General features: G+C 49.5%; 1 protein-coding gene across 18 annotated transcripts in view; it reads right to left on the reverse strand.

The window, feature by feature from the left end:
* The window catches only part of LOC101119116 (transducin beta like 1 X-linked), a 248,917-nt gene that overhangs the window by 182,963 nt on the left and 38,226 nt on the right, over positions 1–27,728 (reverse strand). For 4 of the 18 annotated variants that reach the window (XM_060407543.1, XM_060407538.1, XM_060407544.1 and 1 more), the window contains exon 2: positions 21,593–21,686. The exons of 10 other annotated variants lie outside the window; for them this stretch is intronic. The gene's annotated coding sequence lies outside the window, so the exon portion shown is untranslated. Of the gene's footprint in view, positions 1–8,235; positions 8,390–21,592; positions 21,687–27,728 lie in introns of all 18 variants that reach the window. 4 more of the 18 variants (XM_060407545.1, XM_060407539.1, XM_060407532.1 and 1 more) reach the window with 2 other exon arrangements.

Genomic DNA, 27,728 nt, shown 5'->3' on the forward strand with positions numbered 1-27,728 from the left:
TCGATTCTGAAGTCCTTGATCCCTGCTGCTCCCGAGAGCCGTTTCATTGGCCTTCTCCAGCTCCTGTGAGTCTGGCTTACCTTAGGCAGGAAGTGACTGGGTAGTTTAAAACTAGGAACCCTGCTGGACACTCTCCTGATCTACAAAGGGATGGATGTCACTGGTATACCAACATGTCCAAGATACGTGAGCATGTGATATTCACTTCAGTCACGTCTGACTCTTTGCCGACCCCGTGGACTGTAGCCCGCCAGGCTCCTCTGTCCATGGGATTCTCCAGGCAAGAATACTGCAGTGGGTTGCCATTCCCTCCTCCGGGGGATCTTCCCAACCCAGGGACTGAACTCCCGTCTCCTGTGTCTCCTAAACTGAGAGGTGGATTCGGGGCTTACCTGGTGGCCCAGAGGTTAAGGCGTCTGCCTGGAATGTAGGAGACCCAGGTTCGATCCCTGAGTCGGGAAGATCCCCTGGAGAAGGAAATGGCAACCTACTCCAGTACTCTTGCCTGGAGAATTCCATGGAGGGAGGAGCCTGGTAGGCTACAGTCTATGGGGTCACAAAGAGTCGGACAGGACTGAGCGACTTCACTTTCACTTTCTTTATCTGCAGAAAACCAGGGTTTGATCCCTGGATAGGGAAGATCCCCAGGAGAAGGGAAAGGCTACCCACTCCAGGATTCTGGGCTGAAGAATCCCACGGACTCTATAGTCCATGGGGTCGCAAAGAGTCGGACATGACCGAGCAACTTTCACTTTCGCTTTCTTCACCCGCTAAGCCATCACGGAAGCCCACATGTATGCACATGTGTGTGTATGTTATTGACAGGTTTGTTTTGTTCAAAACCAAGCTGTCAATAAAGTACACAAAACGTACACGCTTATAACCGCTTGCAAAACACTGGGAAAGATACTCAAGAAAACTATCGACGGTGGTTACTCTGGGAAGTGAGATTATGACGGAGAGACTGCTTTTGTGTGTAACACACACCCTGGGACTCTGAAATGTAAAATTTTTAAGTTAACCAAACAGCATTACTATAACCAATACATTCAAAACTCAAAGGAGGGTCTTTTGGCTTCCCCGGGTGGCTCAGTGGTAAAGAATCTGCCTGCAATGCAGGAGACCCAGGTTCGATCCCTGGGTTGGGAAGATCCCCTGGAGGAGGAAATGGCAACCTACTCCAGTATTCTTGCCTGGAGAAATCCCATGGACAGAGGAGCCTGGCGGGCTACAATCCATGGGGTCACAAAGAGTCGGACATGACTGAGGACACACAGGCTCTTCCCAAACAGCATTACTAGAACCCATACGTACAAAACAAAAAGGAGGGCGAAACCCAGAGAATAAACTCTCACCCACAAGAATTGCTAAGTCTCCTTTGCAATCTTTCTCCCCACTTCTTTCTAAAGCCGCTCCCTCTGACAATATCCACCCTGAGGCTCATCTCCGTCTCTGGGCCAAATTCAATCTGCCCATGCAGTGTTCCAAGAAGCAAGAGAGAAACCTCTTTTCTCTGAGAGAGACAGAACTGAATTGCCAAATCTAGCCTTAGGAGCTCAGGCCCACTCTACTGAGATTTCCACATTAGGAGCTGCATGTTTAATAAATTAAAAAAATTCAAGAATGACTTGAGTTGCATCATAATGGCCTTACAATCATCCGAGTCTACAGAACAGAATTAGCACAGCTAACTATAGTTCAGTTCCACCAAACACGTCCTTCTTTTTTCGGTTTGGCTTCGTTCTTATATTGCCTGATTCCCCAGGTCCTTCTTTATCCTGGGGAGTGACATTCTCTCTCCATCCGCTATTATGCTTACGCCTTATACGGAAAGGACATTCTGCCTCTATGGCCACAGGAGAAGCAAAGTTAGAAAGCAGCAGAAAGCCAATGCTGCCTTCATACTCGATTAGATTGATAGAAAAAGCATTTTCTAACATCCTTTAGAAAAACCATGAGGGAGGGATACACAAACGATATGTTAGACCCGACTGAAAGTAACAGTCCCTGGGACTTGTCTCCGAAACTGGAGGGTTTTCTAAACCACACGGCAAGCATTCGTGAATGCAGAGGCAGCTCTCTCTCGGTTTCATCCTTAATGAATATTATGGGGAAAAGAAATGCTGTCCAACCCACTGAATTTCGAGGTGTCTGTAATTAACTGTCCTTTCTCAACTGTTACCATAAAACTTTGGTTTTCTTTCCCTTCTAAATCCACAACATACGGGGAATTACTTCGGGCCTCACTTCCCTCAAAGGATTTAATTTAACCCTCATGAACCTTCTGAGGAGGAAAAACACACACAGCCAGAAAATTTCATCTTCAGTGAAGCAGTCACGCTGCCAGAAACGGGGCCTTTCCGGTTCACAGATCCTCTCTGGTTCCACAGGCCCGATGACCTGGTCTCTAACGTAAACAGAACAAGTTTCAACAGCCCTTAATTAGGGCACTGGGAAGTCCGGGCTGCACGCCTGGCTCTGACCACGTTCTCCGAAACCTGTTGATCAGGCTTCAGCAGGCCTGGGTCCCATGACTCAGGAACTACCCAAGAGTCGTTTCTTTGTAACTTGTGCTCCAGGCCTCATTCTTTGTTCTGATAACCCATCTAGTACAGTCGACCCTCTCGAACCCAAGCCCTGAGTTTTCAGTTCAGTTCAGTCGCTCAGTCGTGTCCGACTCTTTGCGACCCCACCGACCGCAGCACACCAGGCCTCCCTGTCCATCACCAACCCCCTGCCTGGCCCTTAAGTGAGCGCTAGGCACGTGTGAGCTCTTGACACTGGGATCACGATGATGCTGAAAGGACCGCCCAATCTCTGTCCACAGGGTCCATGGCTTCACCTCTTGCTTCCTCCCTGAGCTACCAGGACCACCTGTCCTACACACACAAACCCTGCTCCGCTGCCGGCGGTGGAGGTCTTCTAGGATTCTGCCCAGAACCAAACCCTTCTGGAGCCCACCGGGTCAGGCTAGCTCTAACTCTCCGCCTACAGCCTGTGAGGATCACCTGAGATTGCTGGGACATGCCCTTCGGCTGATTAGATATCAAGGGTTGGGAGGAGACGATTCCACCGCGTGGCCTTCACCTGTCTGCCTGGGTACACGCGGCGTGCCAGGCTCTGTGCGAGGGGTAGGACTACACGATGAATGTGCTAGAGCCCTGGGCGTAACACAGAGGGCAGTGTCGTGGGGAAAAGGAGAGGGATATACCTACAGATCATCACGAGACACCACAGGAGCGCCATCACAGACTGCCCACGGCGTATTACAAAACACAGGGCAGAGAGAGAGAGAGAGAGAGAGACGCCCATGGAGAAGGTGGCGCCAGAGCCCAGTCTTCCAGAATAACCTAAATTAGTCACGAGAAAGAAAAGGATGTAGGGACCACAAGACGATGACCCTTGTGTCTAACAGAAACTAACCTTCCCCAAGTGTCCACGCACCCGGACTGGCACCTGGGGCACGTCGCTGAACTCACAAAACCACCTTAGGAAATAAACACTGCCAGCTCCCTCCTCCTGATTTAAAGGCCAAGGCAGGAAGGGGTGGCCCTGACCGGGCGCCACAGCTGTGCAACTGGAGGAGCTTCGATCCACCCGGGCCCAAGTCACCTTCCAGGCAAGACCACGCCGTTCCCAGGACACCCACGACCTCCGTGGGACCTCAGTGCTGTGATGAAGGTCACAAGAAGGGCTCTGTGCATCGGAGCGAGTTCACAGGCGTCCAGACATTCCTTTTCTCCCCTGCCCCCACCCAACCCAGCATCTACCCCTTTCCTCTTTGAGGCCACTCTAATAAAATCTTCAGAAGGGTAAGGAAGAAGTCAAAGTCGTTCGGTCATGTACGACTCTTTGCCACCCCATGGACTATACAGTCCATGGAATTCTCCAGGCCAGAATCCTGGAGTTGGGGAGGCTTTCCCTTCTTCAGCGGATCTTCCCAACCCAGAGACTGAACCCAGGTCTCCTGCATTACAGGCAGATTCTTTACCAGCTGAGCCACGAGCTAAGCCCAAGAAGACTGGAGTGGGTAGCCTATCCCTCCTCCAGGGGATCTTCCTGACCCAGGAATCGAACCGGGGTCTCCTGCATTGCAGGCGGATTCTCTACCGGCTGAGCTCTCGTGGAGATCAACGTTCGAATTCCTTATCAGCGTCTCCCCCACTTTTAACCGTAAGCTGGCCCCTCCTCAGCCCTCCTATTTGAGCACCACGTGCCCTGCAGTTTCTGGATTACACAGGCTCCATGTACCCGCCTCCCTCCACCCTGCTGCAGACGGTCTGGCTGGTACAGACAGGACAGCCCCAGGTCTGCTTCTCCCAGAGGCACACAAACCACAGCACTCAAGCATTCAACCTTCCCCGGGCCACCTGCACATCCCAAATGGTCATCCATAGACAAGTGAACACGCTCCGGGGTCTGGACGCTTGACACCCCTTCCCAAACAATAAACAGGAAGGAGGACCAAATGCCACTGAAGAAACTGCTACCACACAAGACAGAGACAGAGCTCTCCCATCCACCCTTTACGACAGGGACCCTTCCATGGGGGTCCAAGTGGTTAGGAACGGCCTACCAATGCACGGGACACGGGTTCAATCTCCGGTCCAGGAAGATTCCACACACCTCAGGGCAACTAAGCCGGTGCACCCTAACTATTGAGCCTGAGTTCTAGGGTCTGTGTTCCAAGAACAACAGAAGCTACTGCCCACCACAATGAAGAGCAGTCATCCTGAATGATTTCATCATCAGCGAAGAGTTCCCGTCATCGCCACTAGATAAAAAGCCACAAGCAGCCATGAAGACCCAGCGCTGGCCAAATCAAAATTTAAAAATTGGTTTAAAAAATTATTTTCAAAACCCATCTCTTTATGGCAAGAAAAGTCCCATAAACCAGACAGAAACAATCAAAACTAGAACAGCAGTGTGACTGTCACAGATGTCACAGACCCCGTGGACAGTCACATGCCAGGCTCCTCTGCCTATGGAATTTTCCAGGCAAGGATACTGGAGTGGGTCACCATTCCCTACTCCAGGGGGATCTTCTAGACCCAGGGATCGAACCCAGGTCTCCTGCATTGCAAGACGATTCTTTACTACCTGAGCCACCAGGGAAGACCTAAATTTTAAAAAGAAATTGTTTCAATAAATCTTTCCAAAACCCATCTCCTTACTGCAAGAAAAGTCCCATAAACCAGACAGAAACCATCAAAACAGGAATAGCAGCAAGACCGTCTCAAAGGTAGGTCCCTTGAGGGAGTAAGGGGAAAAAAACAGAAGACAAGCCAGACAAAGTAAACCTCATCTCCGGTCTCCATAAATCATTCATGTTTCAACAATGAACTGAATCCTCAGACACACAGCACAGACACCCACGTGGTTAACACTTGGGCTCCCGAGTCAGAGTCTCAACCCTTCCACGGCTCTCGACGCTCATGACCTGATCACAGATGCACTCCCACCATCTCAAACACTCGGGCTGCTCGTGACCCCAAAAACGCACACCCCTTCCAAAGCCTTCTATCTTCCAGGTTCCACCATGCCACCCACTGCTTCCGTGAGCAGCCCCCCACACACCCCAGTGTCTCTGTAAGCTAAAGTATAAAGTCACTTAACGGTCACAGCAGCATTATTCACAGGAGCCAAAAGGCAGAGACGAGCAACGCATCTATCGATGGGTGAGTAGGTAGAAAAAACGTACATATACCCACGATGGAATACTGTTGCTGTTGTCCAGTCGCTCAGTCGTGTCCGACTCTCTGTGACCCCATGGACTGCACCACGCCAGGCCTCCCTGTCCATCACCAACTCCTGGAGCTTGCTCAAACTCATGTCCATTGAGTCAGTGATGCCATCCAACCATCTCATCCTCTGTCATCCCCTTCTCCTCCTGTCTTCAATCTTTCCCAGCACCGGGGTCTTTTCCAATGAGTCGGGCCTTCCCATCAGGTAGCCAAAGTATTGGAGCTTCAGCATCAGTCCTTCCAATGAATATTGAGGACTGATTTCCTTTATTGATGGACTGGTTGGATAGCCTTGCAGTCCAAGGGGCTCTTCAAGAGTCTTCTCCAGCACCACAGTTGGCAACTACTCGAAAGGCACTGGAATGTGATTTCAGCCTCAAGAGGAAGGAAGTCTGACACCTGCTCCAACATGAAATGAGCCTCAAGAGAACGTACGCTCATCACTAAAGGATACATACTGATTCCACTCATCCCAGAACAGTCACATCCAGAGAGGCAGAAAGTAGAACAGGGCTGATCAGGCTCTGGGAGACAGGGAGGCTGGGGAGTTAGTCCTTCACGGGGACACAGTTTCGGTGTGGGCAGTTGCCACGCTTCTGGAAACACATGATGGTAAAGGCTGGGAAGTGAGCTGAAAGCCAGAGAACTCGACATTTTACAATGCTTCAAACAGTGATGTTTGCTATCTTTGTTACCCAGGAAAAGGTATGAACAAAATTTACAATTCCGTCCTTCTGTCTGGCAAGGCCCCTCTCAGGAGTCCACTGGCCTGGCCGGAACGGCTTGGCTGGGCACAGATGACGGAAGGCTTCCACCCCCTGCACGAAGTTCTTGGCTAACTCTGGTTAGTGGCTACTTGACTGAGGAGCTGCCCTGACCTGAGGAACCGCTGCGACTGAAAAGGGGTGCTCCCCATCTTTACCTGGCCCGCTGCGCCATCCGGGACCCACTCACGCGTTCACTCAGCAAGCGTTATGCAGCACCCGTTCCACCTGATGCCAGGCCCTTGCTCCAAACGCTCATAAACAAAAATCATCAAGACGTCCTGGGCCGCTGAACATCTCCCAGGATGACCAAGCAGCGCGCGGTTTTATGGAGAAGTCACCAAGTGACAGAACGCGAGAGGTTTCACCCACATACACAAACGCCACCTGCCTCGGGACTCTGCTCTTGGCAGCACAGGTTGCGGAAAGCTCCACGCTGCTACCAGGCCAGCTCCCTTCACCCTGCGCCCCCAGTGCGATGCACAGAGTCTCCGCTGCCACCTTCTACACCCCAAAGCTCACCTTCTACAAGGAGTCTTCCCGCTCACTTTGAGACAAAGAATCAGCCTTCCCGGATGGCTCTCACAGTAAAGAATCTGCCTCCTGCAATGCAGAAGACCCGGGGTCGATCCCTGGGTCAGGAAGATTCCCTGGAGAAGGGAACAGCAACCCACTCCAGTAGTCTTGCCTGGAGAATCCCATGGACAGAGGAGCCCAGCGAGCTACAGTCCATGGAACTGCAGGGAGTCAGACACGACTGAGCGACTAACACTTTCGCAGAGAGGCTCCCTGCAAAATAGCTTCTTGATTCCACCCTCCCCTACCTGTCCTGGGCCAGTCTCCAGCCTCATTTCTCTAGTTCCAAAGGACCCCTGCCCTTAGCTAACTACACACGAGCTCAACCTCCTCTTATTATAGGAAAAACCAGGTTATCCTGTCCTTTCCAACCCAGCAGGGCTTGGCACTACTTGAGTGAAGGGCCAAGCGTTCATAACAAGTATCGCAGATTTTAGGGATCACACACGGACTGTTACGTGTGGCTGTTCACTCCTCTTCCACAGCTCTTTAACATGTAAAAACAGGCTTAGCTTAGGGAACGATGGGGGTACATGGACTCAGCCCACAGAAACACAGGCACCAACTCGATGTACACGTTACTCTCAGATCATTTTTTCCTCATGTACAGTGATCTTTCTTTACCTTTTTATTTTATACGGCAGTATAGCCAGTTAACAATGATGTGATGTGTTCAGGTGGACAGCGAAGGGACTCAGCCATACATATACATGTATCCCTTCTCCCCCAAACTCCCCTCCCATCCAGCCTGCCACATGACACTGAGCAGAGTTCCCTGTGCTGTCCAGCAGGTCCTTGCTGGTTCTCCTTGTTAAATGCAGCAGCGTGTCCATGTCCATCCCAAACTCCCTGACTATCCCTTCCCCCCATCCTTCCCCCTGGGGACCATAAGGTTATTACAGAGGATTGAGCAGAGTCCCCTGTGCTGTCCAGCAGGTCCTTGCTGGTTCTCCTTGTTAAATGCAGCAGTGTGTCCATGTCCATCCCAGACTCCCTGACTGTCCCTTCCCCCATCCCTCCCCCTGGTAGCCATAAGCTCATTCTCTGAGAGTCTCCTTCTGTTCTGTAAATAAGCTCATCTGCATCGTTTCTTTTTCGATTCCTCATATAAAGGATGTCATGCCGGATTTCTCCTTCTCTGAATGACTCACTTCACCAAGCAGGACAGTCCCCAGGTCTGTGCGTGTTGCTGCACATGGCATAACTTCACTCTTTTTTATGGCTGAGTGATATTCCACTGTATATACGGCTGAGTGATATTCCACTGTATATACTTTAGGTACAGCTTTTGGTGTGCCCGTTTCTCTGTGGAAAAAACAACAACAACATTTGGTGGTCTCCCCTCTTTCTATGCAGTACGTTCCATTCTCCAAGCATGGGCCTTCAAGACCCCATGAAAGTCACCCTCTCAAAGTCCAAGCTCCCCGCTTCCCTTTAAACACCTCCGAGCACCACCCAAATGGCCCCACTTTGTCCTGCCTGCTCCATCCTGCCTTGGACCTGCGTCCGCCCTGATCGGTGGTCCTCACTGAGATGTCTCACACGTGCGGAGCCCCGAGCAAACACCACCACACTTACACACATCACCGTCTCCAATTCCAGTGACCTTCCAGCACTATCACCAAGGCACACGTCCCTCATCTGTTGTGTGATCGCCCCAAGACAGCAAGAAGGAGCTATTCCCGATACCCTTGTCTTTTTTAAACTCAGCTTACATAGTATTGTTCATCAACACTACCTCAATTAAAAACAAATTAATAAAATGCAACCCCCCGCTTCCAGTAAAAATAAAGAATGAGAACTCTCGTTTCTACAAGACTATCCGAAGTTGAATTCAAGAGCTGTTCTCACCCTGATCACCAAGAAGCACCAGCACGGCAAGGTTGCACAACTCCTCGCCTGACCTGTGAATCGGGGAACCGGTTCTGCCACGCAATTAACAGGTTCCATTCGTCTTAGCCTACCGGGCGTGTCCCTCATGAGAGGGCATACTTGACAGGCCATCATCAAAGACGTCTCTTGCCTATTTGATCCCTGCCACAACTGAATGGTTGTGTTTCCCCCAAAACCCGTGGTGCATGTAAATCCGCCCCCCAAGGTGATGATTAAACTTGGGAGGTGGGGCCTGTGGGAGGTGACGGGACTTGAGAGTGCAGTCCTCAAGAAGGGCGGGCGTGCCCTTATGAATGAGATCCCACTGAGCTCTGTCAGCCCTTCCAGCAGCGACAGCATAGCAAGGAAATGATCGTGTTACGAACCAGCAAGCAGGCTTTCACCAGCCAACAAATGCGCCTGCAACACGTGGCCCCCTCCGGCCTCTAGGACCAAGAAAAAGATGTTTCTGTCGTCTTCTAAGGCAGCCGGTTTATGGTATTTCGCCGCTCAGTCATGTCCAACTGTTTTGCAACCCCATGGACTGCAGCCCAACAGGCTGCATAGTCAAAAAAGGTCAGTGTGTGTTAGTCACTCAGTTGCGTCCAACTCTTTGTGACCCCCAGGGACTGACTGTAGCCCACCAGGCTCCTCTGTCCACGGAATTCTCCAGGCAAAAAAATACTGGACTGGTTGCCATTTCCTTCTCCACGAAGAAGTTGGAACTAGTGGTAAAGAACACACCTAGCAACGCAGGCAGAGGTAAGAGACACAGGTTCGACCCCTGGGTCACGAAGACCCCCCTGGATGAGGGTATGGGAACCCACTCCGGTACTCTTGCTGGAGAATCCCATGGACACAGGAGCCTGGTGGGCTACAGTCCACGGGGTCGCAACAGGCATGTGTGGATGTGAGAGCTGGACCATAAAGAAGGCTGAGCACCGAAGAAGTGATGCTTTCAAACTGTGGTGTTGGAGAAGACTCTTGAGAATCCCTTGGACTGCAAGGAGATAACACTAGTCCATTCTAAAGAAAATCAGTCCTGAATATTCACTGGAAGGACTGATGCTGAAGCTGAAGCTCCAATACTCTGGTCGCCTGATGCAAAGATCCGACTCACTGGAACAGACCCTGATGCCGGGAAAGACTGATGGTGGGAGGAAAAGGGGGCGACAGAGGATGAGATGGTTTGGATGGCATCACCGACTCGATGGACATGAGTGTGAGCAAACTTTGAGAGGTCGTGAGGGACAGGGAAGCCTGGCATGCTGCACTCCATGGGGGTAGCAAAAAGTCAGACACAACTTAGCAACTCAACAACAACAAAGGAAAAGACAGGCAAAGGAAACCAAACCTCCAAGAATGGGAGTGGGAGGAACTGTGACGATGAAATGGACACCTGCACACTACTGATTCCATGTATAAAATAGACAGCTAATAAGAACCTTGCACACAGCACACACAACTCTCCTGAGTGCTCTGTGGGGACCCAACAACAGCAAGAAGCGTATGGTACTAAGACTGCCACAGCAGGGCAGAGGGACTAAGGCAAAGCACCCTGAACAGATTCAAAGGTCTCAGGTTTCCGGGTAGTCAGTCCTCAAGGTCAGGGGCAGCATCAACCAACAAGGATCGACGCCTGCCCGGGCTGGTGGTCCAGTGATTAGGATTCCACGCTTCCAATACAAGCGTTGCGGAGGAGTCGACCCCCCACCCCACATGGTGCAGCCAAAACCAGAATTTTTTCTTAAATTGAAAACAAAAAATAAAGTTAACAAAGATCTAAGGTTAATGGTCCTCAACACAGCTGAATCCTCTCACAACATAGTGCTCACCACAGGCTGGTCAAGGTCATCCTTCCAGTCACTCCCCAGGGACTTAGTAAGCACCTACTGTATGCTTCCCCTCGTAGCTCAGGCGGTAAAGCACCTGCCTGCAGTGCAGGAGACCCTGGGTCAGGAAGATCCCGTGGAGGAGGCAACAGCAGCCCACTCCAGTATTCTTGCCTGGAGAATCCCACGGACAGAGGAGCCTGGTGGGCTACAGTCCATGGGGTCCCAAGAGTTGGACACAACTTAGCAACTAAACCACCACCAACCACCGCCACGACACAGTGCTGGAAAGTGAGGTACAATCGAAAGCAAAGTCTTCCACACCCCCGAACACGGACAGCGGGACGTTTCTGGCCCCAACACACACAGATCAGGCAAGACAGTACATGTGTCAACTGGTGGAACGTCCAAGATCGCTGAGACTCCCACCCCCGCCAGGCCCCCACACTGACCTCTGCTCAGAGTCAGCGCTTTGAACCCCCACGCTGAAGCGAGTTCCCAAGGATCGCTTCAAAGGCCTTTGGTAACTCTGGAAGGCATCAGCGGACTGACCTTTGAGCAATTAATTACGTCAAGACTGAGAAGGAAAGAGAGGCAGAGAGAGGAGAGGCTCAAAACTACTCCAGAAAGAATCAACCTAAGAGAAAGACATCTGTGAACAGTTTTTGTACTTGAGTTTTCTGTTCCAAGGGAGATGGCTCTCATCCTTCAAGCAGAAGAGAAATTAAAGTCATTGCCTCCGTGCGATAGCCGGAAAGGGTCGTTATGGTGAATTTCAACAAGCAGCCTGTGACTGCCACGTCATTTCAGTATGTAGGTATGCTTGCTTCTCGGCGAGGTTAAATGAACCACGGTGGTGGGCAAGCTGCCCTTTGCTTTTATGGCGACGCGAACCACGCTGCCGGGTCAACATGTACGCTCGGGTTTCTTGCAAATTATTTCATAATTGTTACCTGTGTGTGCCGAATGGGGCTTACTTAACTTGCTGCGGTCACTGGCAACAGGACACCAACAGCCGCGTGATCAAGAGTGCGCGATTCCCACGTTTGGCCAGACAAGGGCTGCCCCATACACTGAGAATGTGACAAGCGTTATGTAACAGCCACACAATAACCACTGCAATACCTCGTGCAGACGGTACTCTTCAAACAGAGAGGACACTCGAGGACCCGTCACAGGATCACTTCAGTTCGGTGCACTTGCTCAGTCGTGTCATACTCTTTGCGATCCCCGTGGACCGCAGCACCCCAGGCCTCCCTGTCCGTCGTCAACTCCTGGAGCTTGCTCAAACTCAGGTCCCTCAAGTCAGTGATGCCATCCAACCATCTCACGGGATAAGAACACCCATTACTGAGCACTTCATGTCGTCAAGAGTTCCTTAACAAACATGCCACAATTGGGTATCTCACGAGTCCTGAGGCACGTACTGGCTAATCCAGGCCAATCAATTTCAAGTCATTCTGTGTTAAAGAGTGACTTCCCTGGTGGCTCAGACGGTAAAGCGTCTGCCTACAATGGGGGAGACCGTGGTTCGATCTCTGGGTCGGGAAGATCCCCTGGAGCAGGAAATGGCAACCCATGTAAAAAATGAATCATTCAAAAACACTTGGGGAATAAACCATAGGACCTTAAACATTCATGCCTCCAGATCCCAATGCTCTTGCTGGTCTGTTAAATTTACATCACTTTAAAACCTCCCATGCCCATAATTGCAATAAAATAGCTCCCTCTAAATACTCTTTTCACAGTAGTAATGTAGAGGTGCGCCTAAATAAAGAGTTTATATAGAGACTTATTTATACAGACATACTTATTTATATAGACCGGGCTTCCCAGATGGCTCAGTGGTAAAGAATCTGCCTGTCAATGCAGAAGACCGGAGTTCTATCCCTGGGTCAGGAAGATTCCCTGGAGGAGGAAATAGCAACCCTCTGCAGTATTCTTGCTTGGGAAATCCCGTGATCAGAGGGACCCGGCGGAGTATAGTCCATAGGGTCACAGAGAGTCCACAATTTAGCAACCGACTACACGTGCACATTTATATAGATTGGGAAAAACTGAAGGCAAGAGGAGAAGAGGATGACAGAGGATGAGATGGTTAGATGGCATCACCGACTCAATGGATATGAATTTGAGCCAACTCTGGGAGATGGTGAAGGACAGGGAGGCCTGGCGTGGTGTACTCCAAGGGATCGCAAAGAGTCGGACACGACTGAGCGACTGAGCAACAACTTATTTATATCCAAACAGTAAGATTATAAAGCATGTTTTCATTAGTGCTAAGCATTAGGCATTAATGATGGTCTACGGATTTCTAAGGGGCTTCCTTGGTTGCTCACGGCACCCGCCAACGCTAGAGACACAGGTTCAATCACTGGGTGGGGAAGATTCCCTGGAGAAGGGAATGGGAACCCCACGCCAGCATTCTTGCCTGGGGAATCCCATGGACTGGGGAGCCTGGTGGGCTGCCGTCCACGGGGCTGCAAAACAGTTGCACATGACAAAGAGGCTAAGCAACAACTGATTCCTAAACAAGTAACAGATGCGGCACCGTCACTGAACTCAACCGTAGCCCCCCGAGTATCACAGCCAGAGGCAGAGACGCTGTCTGAACTCCTGGCAACCCAATCCTTCTGGGCTGCTAATTCAGCACCCGCCCCACCTTCATGTTCTCACAATACCGCATAAATACCAAACCGTCACCACGTCCTTACTCTGGGTCTAACTGTGTGCGAGGCAGTCCATTTATGCCTTGGAAACTGTCCTGACCCGAGGGTCACTGAACGAGCATCTGGAATGTCCAGGGAGGAATTCAGAGCACGTGGACACCCTTCTCTGGGGGTCAGAACCTGAAAACTGCATTTTCTCAACACCTGAAACGGGGAAGCACGTCTTCTCACTGAAGATTTTCACGCAGAAGGAAAGCAAAGCGTTTCCACAACTGTTTTCCTCATCTAGCTCCCTCACATCAGAACACTTTTCTGAAGAGCAGAACTGCTTGCTTCAACAAAATTTCGTGTAAACACCAGTCAGGGGCAAGACCGGTAAAAGAAACTGCCAGCCAATGTAGGAGAGGCAGGTTCGATCCCTGGGCCGGGGAGATTCCCCTTGGCGGAGGAAAGGGCAACCCACTCCAGTATCCATGCCTGCAAAACCCCCTGGACAGAGGAGTCTAGCAGCTTCAGCCCATGGGGTCACAGAAGAGTCAGATACGGCCGAGCTAGTAACACACAGACTACAAGGGATTTTTGTTTGGTTGGTTGGTTTTATTGTCATTTCACTAGTTTTTTAAGAGAAATCCTTTGTTCACTTATTTTTAGCCTTATTTCTCCAATTAAAAGAGAATTGTAACAGGTCATAAACTTTCTTCTCAGGACAGCCTTTGCTAGGTCATTGGTTTTAGTTTTTACATTATCTCCTCTTTAGTGCCTTTAAGCAACAAAAATTTCCCTTTGGATTTGTCTCCTTAAGCCAAAGATTGTCTAGGTCCATGTTTCTTAATTCTTAGGTAAAACCTTTTCTTCACCTTTTAATATTTTCCTTTTAAAGTTCCTATATACTAATCAGAAAATCTGCCTGGTTATATGTCCGTTATATCTCCATTTCAAAAATGGAAAAAGAAATTTTGTCTATAAAACTGCTACTTAAGAAAGGTGTGTAGGGATGGAGGCTCGAGAGGGAGGGGATATATACAGAGTTATGATGAGTCACGCTGTTTTATGGAAGAAAGCAATACAACATTGTAAAGCAATTACCCTCCAATTAAAGAAAAACTTTAAGGGGAACCACAAAAAAGGGCAGTGGGAGAAGAATGCATGGATATAAAATAAGGAATAGAGAGAACTATCCCAAGGAGCACGGAAAGGAAGCAGGTACTCACACAGCCAACACGCCTGCGTCAAGTCTTGACCCTCGTGGGACTGAATGGTGTCTTCCCCCAAAACTCAGATGATGACACCCCGACCTCCCAAGACCTGAGAATGTGGCTGGAGGTGAAGACCGGTGCTTAAAAAAAAAAGGGAGGTGATTCAGTTAAACGACATCATCAGGGTGGGCACGGCTCCCATACGAGCGGTGTCCTTGTTAAGAGTGAAACCGATCAGGACGCAGACGCGCCCACACAGAGGGAATAAATATCAAGTGAGCATACAGGGAGGAGACAGGATCCACACGCCAAGGGGAGAAGCCTGGAGGGAAACCAGCCCCGAGGACGCCTGGATCTCTTGACTCCAGCCTGCAGGACAGTGAGGAAGCAATGTCTTCAAGAAGCCCAGCGTGCAGCCCTCAGTTACGGCAGTCAGAGCCGCCTAACACCCGCTCTATCAGGCTCTCTGCTGCTCCAACGCGTGGACAAAAAAAGCAGTAGGAAAGGAAGTTCACGACCCTTCTGGGCCCAGGCCGCCGGTCCCCTATAAATAAGAACAACAGATGTGTTTGGGTAGAAGACCGCTCCTCTCTCTAAGCCTCTCTTTCCTCACCTGTATAATGGGATCATAAGAGGAAGGTCGTTACTAGGGTTCCCCGAGAGAAGGAATACGCAGAAGCCACCAAACTTCTCAGACCTCCCAAGTGCTCAATACACACTTGATTGTTCAGTTACTCGTTTCTGTCCGAATCTTTGTGACCCCGGGGACTGCAGCAGGCCAGGCCTCCCTGTCCATCACCAAGTCCCAGAGTTTGCTCAAACTCATGGCCACCAAGTCGGTGATGCCATCCAACCATCTCATCCTCTGTCGTCCCCTTCTCCCGCCTTCAGTCTTTCCCACCGTCAGGGTCTTTTCCAATGACTCGGTTCTTTGCATCAGGTGGCGAAAGTATCAGAGTTTTAGCTTCAGCATCAGTCCTTCCAATGAATATTCAGGACCGATTTCCTTCAGGATGGACTGGTTGGATCTCCTTGCTGTCCAAGTGACTCTCAAGAATCTTCTCCAGCACCACAGTTCAGAAGCATCAGTTCTTTGGCGCTCAGCCTTCTTTATGATCCAACTCTTACATCCATGCATGACTGCTGGAAAAAACCACAGCCTTGACCATACGGATCTTTGCTGGCAAAGTAAGGCCTCTGCTTTTTAACACGCTGTCTAGGTTGGTCATAGCTTTTCTTCCAAGGAGCAAGCGTCTTTTAATTTCATTTTCAACATACACTATCATTCTTAAAACTGGGCTGCACCTGGGCCAGTTCAACCGGTCTCTGGTGTTAGGTATTCAGTTGTGTCCAACTCTCTGTGACCTCATGGACTGTAGCCCGCCAGGGTCCTCTGTCCGTGGGATTCTCCAGGCAAGCATACTGGAGTGGGTTGCCATGTCCTTCTCCAGGGGATCTTCCCGACCCAGGGATGGAACCCGGGTCTCCTGCACTGGTAGGCAGATTCTTTACCGCTAAGCCAGTGAGAGGCCCTTTGAGAAGGGGAGCTATTTCTATAATTGAATACATCTAAAAATGTGACCAGAAGGTACGAATGAAGGTGAAAGACGAAAATGTGCCATTCAAAAATAGACACATTTGGGAACACTTCCAGAGACGTTCTCCTAAGGTTACATGTTAAGATTTCATAAGCTGAAGTCAAGCCAGATACATGCATATTTGTGACGGAAAGACAAACTATTATTCCTTAAAACTCAGAAGCCGGTAGGATTTTCTCACTCTATATTGAAAGAAAAAAAGCATAAATACTTTTGAAAGGATGGGGAAGGAAAAACATATAGCACTTTAAAAAAAAAAAAAAAAGAGTACTGTTCTACTGCTTTAAAGCCGTGGATAATGTAAGAACATAAAATATCTGTGATGTGGTCTGTTCATTAAAGTGCAGGATTTAGTATAAATTGAATTTTAAAGTATAATTTACCCAGACGATAATTTTGAATGTAATAACTGAATTTGCTTTAATTGCTTTTAAATCCTGCTGGCAAAATTTAAGGAAACTCTTAATTTCTGCCAATTTATTAGAAGCAGGCAAGCTGGAACACACAATAAAAATCATTAGGTAATAAAACAAATCTTGCTTGACTTGGTGAACCCACAATGTCAAGCAGACCCAGAAGCTATTTATGTAACAAAAGAAACGGACGAGGAGGAGAGGAAAGACCACCTCATTCCATTAAGGAAAACATCTGGCTTATAAACACACGTTCATTGGAAAGACACTATAAACGGGATCCTTCTGGTGCTGCTTTTCTCAGAATCACCCTTTTAAGGCTTTTTAAGTCTTCTAAGAGGGGAAGAATTCATAAATGCTTTCCCCACATTGATGAGCTTTTCCTATTGTGTCCTGGGTCGTGTTTTTAATTCACTGTGTTGCCAGACATTAACCTCTTCATCCACGCTTGGAACAGGAAAAGCTTCTGGAATCGAGGTTTCCTACAGGTCACCACCCAGAGTCTCCCAAGCCCTTCATGTTACTGTTTGGTGCGGCTGAGGATACGTAGTGCCTGCAACCAAGGGCGGGGTGTCTGAGCCCTGGGACCAGTGTGGCTCTGACTGTTTGGGGTAGATAGTCAGACACAACAGACTCCAGTACCCACTCCTACGGGAATCTGGAAGCATCACATCTTTGGCGGGGACCTTCCTTCAACCAGTTAGAAATTCAGCCTCGCAAATGGCTGGACTTCCTGGCAGTCCAAGGGACTCTCAAGAGTCTTCTCCAACACCTCAGTTCAAAAGCATCAATTCTTTGGCGCTCAGCTTTCTTCACAGTCCAACTCTCATATTCATACATGACCAGTGGAAAAAACCACAGCTTTGACTAGATGGACCTTTGTTGGCAAAGTAATGTCTCTGCCTTTTAATATGCTATCTAGGTTGGTCAAAGCTTTTCTTCCAAGGAGCAAGTGTCTTTTAATTTCATGGCTGCAGTCACCATCTGCAGTGATTTTGGAGCCCAGAAAAATAAAGTCAGCCACTGTTTCCACCGTTCCCCCATCTATTTGCCATGAAGCAATGGGACCGAATGCCATCATCTTAGTTTTCTGAATGTTGAGTTTTAAGCCAACTTTTTCACTCCCCTTTTTCACCTTCATCAAGAGGCTTTTTAGTTCCTCTTCACTTTCTGCCATAAGGGTGATGTCATCTGCATATCTGAGGTTACTGATATTTCTCCTGGCAATCTTGATTCCACCTTGTGCTTCATTGAGCCCAGCATTTCTCATGATGTACTCTGCATATAAGTTAAATAAGCACAGTAACAATATACAACCTTGACGTCCTCCTTTTCCTACTTGGAACCAGTCTGCTGTTCCATGTCCAGTTATTACTGTTGCTTCCTGACCTGCATACAGATTTCTCAAGAGGCAGGTGAGGTAGTCTGGTATTCCCATCTCTTGAAGAATGTTCCACAGTTTGTGGTGATCCACACAATCAAAGGCTTTGGGATAGTCAATAAAACAGAAATAGATGTTTTTCTGGAACTCTCTTGCCTTTTCGATGATCCAACAGATGTTAGCAAGTACTGTTTAAGTCTGGCTTGGAGAATTTTGAGCGTTACTTTACTAGAGTGTGAGACAAGTGCAACTGTGCGGTAGTTTGAGCATTCTTTGGCATTGCCTTTCTTTGGGATTGGAATGAAAACTGACCTTTTCCAGTCCTGTGGCCACTGCTGAGATTTCCAGATTTGCTGACATATTGACTGCAGCACTTTCATAGCATCATCTTTCAGGATTTCAAATAGCTCAACTGGAATTCCATCACGTGCACTAGCTTTATTCGTAGTGATGACTCCTAAGGCCCACTTGACTTCACATTCCGAGATGTCTGGCTCTAGATGAGTGATCACTCCATCGTGATTATCTGGGTCATGAAGATCTTTTTTGAATAGTTCTCCTGTGTATTCCTGCCACCTCATCTTAGTATCTTCTGCTTCTGTTAAGTCCATACCACTTCTGTCCTTTCTTGAGCCCATCTTTGCATGAAATGTTCCCTGCGTATCTCTTAATTTTCTTGAAGAGATCTCTAGTCTTCCCCATTCTATTGTTTTCCTCTATTTCTTTGCATTGACCGCTGAGGAAGGCTTTCTTATCCCTTCCTTGTTATTCTTTGGAAGTCTGCCTTCAAACGGGTATATCTTTCCTTTTCTCCTTTGCCTTTAGCGTCTCTTCTTTTCTCAGCTATTTGTAAGACCCTCTCAGACAACCATTTTGCCTTTTTCGCATCTCTTTTTCTTCGGGATGGTCTTGAAGAGGTACACATCTTCGTGACAAAAATACGTGGGTCACAGGCATGAGAAACACACAGCACAGGGACTACAGTCAGTAATAACGTCACCCCTTTGCACGGTGACAGCCGGTAACTACAGACTTACCCCGGGGATCGTTTCCAAACGTACAGAAATATTGAATCTCTATGTTCTGCGCCTGGAAGAGACCCGGCTCTACAGGTCAACTGCAACTTCAAAATCAATCAGACAGACGATCAAAGTCACAGAAAAAGAGATCAGACTTCTGGTTACCAGAGACGAGTGCTGGGCGGGCCGAGGGAAGTGAATGAAGGCGGTCGTTCAGTGTGAGCTTCCAGTTTTTATATGAGTGCTAGGAATGTGACGTACACCATGGTGACTGTAATGAACACTGCTTGTATGTTACACATGACAGTTAAGAGAGCAAATCAGAGTTCTCATCACAAGGAAAAATATTTTTCTCCTTTTTGGCTATCTATTGCCTGTTTAGTACCTCAGTCTCACTCTCTGTGAGCCCCTGGACACGAGCCCGCCAGGCTCCTCTGTCCACAGGATTCTCCAGGCAAGAATCCTGGAGTGCGCTGCCATGCCCTTCTCCAGGGGATCTTCCCAACCCAGGGATCGAACCCAGCTCTCCCACGTTGCAGGCGGATTCTTTACCCACTGAACCATCAGGGAAGCCTCTGTATCAATTATAGATGATAGATTTTCACTGAACTTCTTGTGGTCATGATTAAAATGATGTATAGAAATCAAACCGTTAAACTACATGCCTTAAACTTATACAGCGCCGTATGTCAATCAGCTCTCAGTAAAACTGGAAGAGACCCAAGAACAACAAAGAGACCGCCTTTACCTTCTGCGTCCCAGAAAGCTGTACACATTTCTCACAGCACTGGTGGTCCGTGTCTCCCACCAGATGATAAATATCCTCAACATCATGGTCTGGACAGTCTCCGTTGCTACTACGCAGCTCTGCCCCCAGGGAAGAAAGTCTCAGGATAAACAATGGATGTGACCAAGTGTCCCAGTAAAGACTGCTTTTCAAAACGGGCCATTGGAAGTACCTTCCCGTGACACACAGCCCTGCCAGAATCTAGCTCCCAGCACTTCCTTCATGACTGAATTTCAGCAAGTCATATCCTGATATGTGGGCTTCCCAGGTGGTGCCCGTGGTAAAGAACCTGCCTGCCAATGCAGGAGACGCAGAAGACGCAGGTTTGGATCTCTGGGTCCGGGAGGGCATGACAACCCACGCCAGTATCCTTGCCTGGAGAATCGCATGGACAGAGGAGCCTGGCGGGCTATGGTCCATGGGGTTGCAAAGCGTCGGACACGACTGAAGCGACTTAGCACACACGTGCGCACACAGAAAGCAAATAAAAAGCAAAACCATCCAAGAACTTCTAGGCTCGGTATTTTTAGATGATGGCTTCCAGGGAAAGGCCAACAACATACGTTACTGGTATAACAGAGGCAATCATTGCTGCAAAGAACCCCCCAACTGCCGGGAGTGGCCCTGAGCTCAACGCATGCCCCCAATGAATAACAGTCGGTGGGCAGGCAACGGTTGCAAAGGCCTCTTGACAGGAGTGGGTGATGCTGGCACCGGGGTCACCTGAAGCCATGTGGCTTCCTCATGCCCGGCTACCCCTTCCTCCTAAACTGGCCTCCTCCTCCTCTCCCACCCACAGCTGCTGATCCCAAAGGGGGTCCCACCCCCAGCCTGAACTTCGCGCATACCCAACCCCCCACCCAGAGTCAGCTTCCCAGGAGACCCACTCTGCAGAACTGGGTCACCTTCTCAGGGGGCCGCAAAACTCCTGGGTGAGCAAATGAAGAGAGCCTGGTCAATACAGGTTATCATTCTTGGGAGAAAAGCTATGACACACCTAGACAACCCATTAAAAAGCAGAGACGTCCCTTTGCCAGCAAAGGACCATAGCGTCAAAGCTATGGTTTTTCCAGTGGTCACGGATGGATGTGAAAACTGGACCGTAAAGAAGGCGGAGCACCAAAGAATTGATGCTTTTGAACTGTGGTGTTGAAGAAGACTCGAGAGTCCCTTGGACTGCAAGGAAATCCAACCAGTCCATCCTAAAGGAAATCAGTCCTGAATATTCATTGGAAGGACTGATGCTGAAGCTGAAGCTCCAATCCTTTGGCCACCTGATGCAAAGAACTGACTCACTGGAAAAGACCCTGATGCTGGGAAAGAGTGAAGGCGGGAGGAGAAGGGGACGACAGAGGATGAGATGGCTGGATGGCAGCACCGACTCGATGCGCGTGAGTCTGAGTGAACCCAGGGACATAGTGATGGACAGGGAAGTCCAGCCTGCTGTAGTCCATGGGGTTGCAAAGAGCTGGACATGACTGAGTGACTGAAAAGCAGCCTCGATGACCCCTCCTATCTTCTATTTCACAGACATTTTCCCCGATTCAGGACTCCAACACCAGGCAACGTGTACTTTCATAGGCAGGTGAGCTCCAGGGCCTCTCAAGACCTCCTTGACCTTCAAATGGGAAAGACTGCGTGTTCCTAAGCCTTCCTTTCATTAAGACAATCCCTAGGGAACTGTGGTGAGCTACAGTGACTCTAAATAACCAAAGAAAATCTACTTCAGTAACGTACTTACTGGTATACAGTACGGTGGAGTATTATTCAGTCATAACGAAGGAAAAGAGTTTCAGTCGCTACATAACGGCGGAACCTTGAGGATGTGATGTTTGCTGGAAAAAAAAAGGCCGTCACGAACAGACAAACACAGTGACGTTCTGGAGTGGTCCAAGTCACATATGCAGACAGCAGGACAGAGGTTTGGGGAGGCTGGGTGGAGGGGAGGGGAGGGGGCAGCTGCTGCTTATGGGCACAGAGCTTACTCCTGGGAGGGGAAAGACGTTACAGTGACTGGCTGCCCATCATCTGTCTACACAACCAATGGCCACTTTTTGACACGCAACATCCAGATACCATACCGTCAAAAAATCCTCAAATACCCACCATCCAGCCTCTTACAGAAAATTTCGCTGATGACAAAAATGAACCGAAATACTTCCAGCCAAAACTGCTTTAGCGCAAGTGTAGGGTTAGTGACTAAATGTAGGGTAAAAGGATTATGGTGAGTTATTTAAGTCACATTGCAATGGCACCCCACTCCAGTACTCTTGCCTGGAAAATCCCATGGGCGGAGGAGCCTGGTGGGCTGCGGTCCATGGGGTCGCTAAGGGTCGGACATGACTGAGCGACTTCACTTTCACTTTTCACTTTCCTGCACTGGAGAAGGAAATGGCAACCCACTCCAGTGTTCTTGCCTGGAGAATCCCAGGGGCGGGGGAGCCTGGTGGGCTGACGTCTATGGGGTCACACACAGTTGGACACGACTGAGGCAACTTAGCAGTAGCAGCAGCAGTTAATAGAGCCGTGATGAGATGTAAAGCGGGCTTTCCAGGTGGCGCTAGTGGTGAAGAACGCAGCTGCTGATGCAGGAGACGTAAGGGACACAGGTTCGACCCCTGGGTCGGGAAGATCCCCTGGAGAAGAGAATAGCAACCCACTGCAGTGTTCTTGACTGGAGAACCCCATGCACAGAGGAGCTTGGTGGGCTTCAGTCCATAGCGTCACACAGAGTCGGACATGTGTGAAGCGACTTAGCCGTGCACACACGAGACGTGAACAGTTGTTTTTCTCAAAGGGCCTTGTACAACTAACGTTGTCTTTGGTCCTTTTTTCCCTCTCTGACATTAAAAACACCACGGTATCTGAAAAAGAAGTGCACACAACCTCTTCAGAGGTACTGGCTGGTGTGTTTCTCAGTTACACTCATTCTTCAAAAGCCCAACCTCTGAAACTCACATACAACCCAGCAATTCCTCTCCTGGTGTATCTCCAAAAAACTCAAAAACTGTAATTCAAAAAGATACACGTACCCCAGTGTTCAGAGCAACACTATTCACAATAGCCAAGACATGTTCAGTTCAGTCGTTCAGTCGTGTCCAACTCTTTGTGACCCCATGAATCACAGCATGCCAGGCCTCCCTGTCCATCACCAACTCCTGGAGTTCACTCAGACTCCCGTCCATCGAGTCAGTGATGCCATCCAGCCATCTCATAGTAACAAGCTAAGTGTCCATCGACAGATGAATGGATAAAGGAGATGTGATGTACGCCCAGTGGAATATTACACAGCCGTAAAAAAGCATGAAACCGTGCCGTTTACAATAAGTTGGAGGTCAATGGAATTTGACTAGGTACAGCCACATTTAGTTCATCACACAGGTCTGGGGCTGCGTCCCGACTCCAGACAGAAGGAAACACAGACCGTGGGAACTTCCACGGCCGAAACAGGTACGGCTTGGCCCTCCACAGACAGAGGTCAACCACCCCTGAAGTCAGGAACCCGGGGCCACACAGGGCCCCAGTGCTGCCTGTGAGGGACCCAGGAGGCCACCTCACGCTCCCCAAGCTCCACATCCGAACCCAGGATAGACCGGACCGGACAGTCACCCATGTTTCTCTCCCGGTTAATAAATACTCTGACCGACTCTGAAACCTACCAGTCACGGAGCACCCAGACACGGAATGGGGGAAGACACAGGTGTCATCTCTAACAGCACATGGCCTCTTTTGCCATCTCTGCTTACTTTGAACTCACCTCTAACCTCTCCCCGCAAAATGCACGGCCAGAGAAGTTCAGGAAAGTTCCCTGAGCCAGACTTCTGCGCAGAGCTGGCTGCGCTACACAAAGAGAGACTGTGTCTTCCCTCTCTCTCTGAGTCTCTCTCTCTCACACACACACACACACACACACACACACACACACATACACCCCTTCATTTTGAACGCTGCCCACAGCTGCACTCATCACTCTTACTTCTTCCACAGGAAACGGGCCTAGAAGGAAAAATAAGGCAAGAACATCACCTTGAGCACTCACATCACCCGGTGCTTAAGTCTTAACCCTCTCGGGCAGAAAAAAGAGGGGGGTGGGGGGGGGGGGAGCCAAGACAGCCTGCACTTCAAGCAGGATCGGGACTTGTTTACACTCAAAATCTCTCTGGAGAAAAAAAATAATAATTTTCCCCGTGCAAACAAATAAGGAAAAATACAGAGTGCACGCACCCCAAGACATTTGATTTCCGAAAGTGACACGGCGGCCCGGTTGGCACTGCTTTACGTGTCGTATATACTATAAAGACCAACACGCTCACGTTACAGACGAGATGGGTTACGTCCCCTGCTGACAACCAGCTCTTAGGACAGAAGCAAAGGCAAGACACCACTGGGAAGACTATGCAATTTTTCCATAATTTTTCTTTTTTAAAAAGCAAGCTCTATAAATGCAAATAGTGAGAAGGCCTCCTTATATAGCAGTGATACACCCCCTCCAACAAATAAGGAAAAATACCGAGTGCATGAACACCGAAATATTTGATTTCCAAAACAGCGGATGTACATAACCACCGACAACGGTGGCCCGGTTGGTACCATCTTACGTGCCATATACGCTATAAAGACCAACACATTTACATTACAGACGAGAGGGGTTATTTCCTCCTGTTCACAACCAGCTCTTAGAACCAAAGGCAAAACACCACTCGGGAGACTATATAATTTTTCCGCGAAAATCCAGATAGTTTTCCATGAAAATTTAGATAGTTTCTTTTTTAAAAAGCAAACTCTATAAATGCAAATACTGAGAACGCTTTCTTATATAACAATGATTACCCCCCTCCCGCGAGTCTAGAGACTCCAGGGAAACTCCAGGAACAGACGCTCCAGCTCAGAGGGTCCCCACAACGTCCTCTCTTACAAGTTAGACTGATGCTTGCACTGTGCTCATCAGGAAACGTGTGCAAACACCCAGGAACGCAGGACCCAGAAGAAGAAAAGAACGTTACATTACGTTCAGTAAAATATGGGTTGGATCTTAAACACTCAAAGCCAGGAAAGCTAAGGCTGTGCCCTCGAGTCTCAAAGAGATTTAAAAGGAAGGCACCGTAAGACAGGAATATAAACGCATTAAGAAGGATCGTGTCGTCGTGGGTTGCCGTGGCAGGAAAACGAAAGGGAGGAGAAAGGTGGCAGAACTCAAGATGCTGTCCTCAGCTGTCTCTGACTCTTTGCAACCTCATGGACTGTAGCCCGCCAGGCTCCTCTGTCCATGGGATTCTCCAGGCGAGAACACTGGAGCGGGTCGCCATGCCCTCCTCCAAGGGATCTTCCCAACCCAGGGATCGAACTTGAGTCTCCTGGGGGCTTCTTTAACCAACTGAGTCTACCTAAGACATCTAACGAACTTCCAAAGTCTTGTTTAACCGACCCCCTCCCTTCCCTGTGTCCTGGGCCACCTGCCCCGGGCCAAGGAAACACCCCTGCAAAATATTCTAGCAGGCAGCATCGCTCAACGCACTTCCCTTCCTGACTTCCTCCAGGTCTCTCTCCACTGAGAAGCCAGAGCGGACATCAACCTGGCATTCCCTTCCGAGCTACTGTTCAATACTCACAGGACAGAACTAACTTCTAAGTCAGTCTCCAGACGCCCGGCAAAGGGGCCAGTCCCTCCCCTCTCTCCCTGGACACCTCCACTCCGGGCAACTTCAGGGCCTTTGCACAAGCTGCTCCTTGGCCGGGCATGCGTTCACTCCAGTCCTTCCGGTCCTACCTTAAGATGCTCTCCTCTCAGCACAACTAAGAAGGAGACTGTCTTCACGGCCGCCTGCGTTTCCCCGTGACTCTCATCACTGTTGAGATCCAGTCAATCTCAGGACGGACGCCTGCTCACTCCTCCCCTCTTGGGTCACTGACAGGCACCCCAAGCACCCAGGGAAGCACACAGCGCAGACCAAGCTATTTGTGATGAATGAACACATGAGTTGGGGAGACGGAACCTTGTCCCACAGCTGAGCAAGCATTTTCCGTAGCTGGGATACCAGCTGGAGCTACCAGGGCAGAGGTACCAGTGCCCGCAGTGAACAGAGGAGGCAAGTCCCTTGTGCGTCCTGGGAACCCCGGTCTGCAGACCACACTGGAATGGACCCGCAGGCCACAGGTCAAGGGCATCCATGAACTTGGATGGGGGCTGGGGAAAAGCACGAACATTATTTTCCTTCACCTTTTGCGAAACTCCATAGGTAACTGCATTAGAAACACAGGCAAAGGGCCCTCGTGAAAACTGCACAGCCTGAGATTCTAACTGGTAGGACCCTGTAGGCATTTTCAGATCAGCTTTCAGATGTCTCAGACACTTTAAAAAACACCGCAGACACCCACGGCTACTTTGCAATGATGGCAGTGGTGAAAGCCATTGCTAGGTCATGCTCTGAATATTCACTGCAAGGACTGATGTTGAAGCTGAAACTCTAATACTTTAGCCACCTGATGCGAAGAACTGAATCACTGGAAAAGACCCTGATGCTGGGAAAGATTGAAGGCGGGAGGAGAAGGGGACGACAGAGGATGAGATGCATCACCGACTCCACGAACCCGAGTTTGAATAAACTCCGGGAGTTGGTGATGGACAGGGAAGCTTGGTGTGCTGTGGTCCACCGGGTGGCAAAGAGCCGGACATGATGGAGCGACTCAACTGATCGTGTTCAAAAAGCACACGTTAAAGAACCAAAAGTGGATCTCAAAGAGATGTTCGTACACTCAGATGGAGAGCAGTCCCAACAGCCAAAAAAATGTATATAAAGCAGCGATCCCCACCTTTTTGGCACCAGGGACCGGTTTCACGGAAGACAGTTTTTCCAGAGACCACAAAGGGGGTGAGGTGGGAGCGTGGGGGGTGGTTTGGAGATGATTCAAGTGCATGAGATTTATTACTCACTTTATTTCTAATCTAATGCCACTGCTGATCAGACAGAGGTACCGGTCTACAGCCCAGAGATCGGAGACCACCCCTCTTCCGGCAGAAGGGGCCACAATGCCCATCCACAGATAAGTGGATAAATATAATGAGGTCTCTCCATACAATGACATAGGATTCAGCACTTAAAAAAAAAAAAGGCAGCAAATTCTGACACCTGCTACAACAGGGGAGAACCTTGAGGACATGATATCAAGTAAAAGCAGCAGACACAGGACAAATGCAGTGTGATGCCAGCATTTGTAAGCACCTACAATATACTCAGATGCACAAAGACAACGTATTGGGGGCCAGGGGCTGACGGCGGGGGGACGGGGAGTTGGTGTTTAACGGGTACAGACTTTCAGTCTGGGAAGATGAACACGTGGTGTGGATGGATAGTGACGTGTGTGTGTGTGTGGATGGATAGTGACATGTGTGTGTGTGTGGATGGATAGTGACATGTGTGTGTGTGTGTGTGTGTGTGTGTGTGTGCTCAGTCGTGTCTGACTCTTTGTGACCCCATGGACTGCAGCCCACCAGGCTCCTCTGTCCCTGGGGATTCTCCAGGCAAGCACACTGGAGCGGGCTGCCACTGCCTTCTCCAGGGGACTGCAGCCCACCAGGCTCCTCTGTCCCCGGGGATTCTCCAGGCAAGAGTACTGGAGCGGGCTGCCACTGCCTTCTCCAGGGGATCTTCCTGATCGAACCTGGGTCTCCTGCACTGCAGGCGGATTATCCGAGCCACCAGGGAAGCGAAAGGGTCAAATAAGCAAGCTGTTCAGAGCCGTGGGCACTGGACTCTGAAGTCTGGATAACCAAGCGGGGACACGCTGCAATGCCCCCCCACGCTGCTGCTGTCGGCATGGGGGTTTCTGGGGAGCCCCTCAGGGCGGGGGACAAACCCCAGTCCCAGGACAAGCAGGCC

This window comes from Ovis aries, chromosome X (assembly GCF_016772045.2).
Source record: "Ovis aries strain OAR_USU_Benz2616 breed Rambouillet chromosome X, ARS-UI_Ramb_v3.0, whole genome shotgun sequence".
NCBI lineage: Eukaryota > Metazoa > Chordata > Mammalia > Artiodactyla > Bovidae > Ovis > Ovis aries.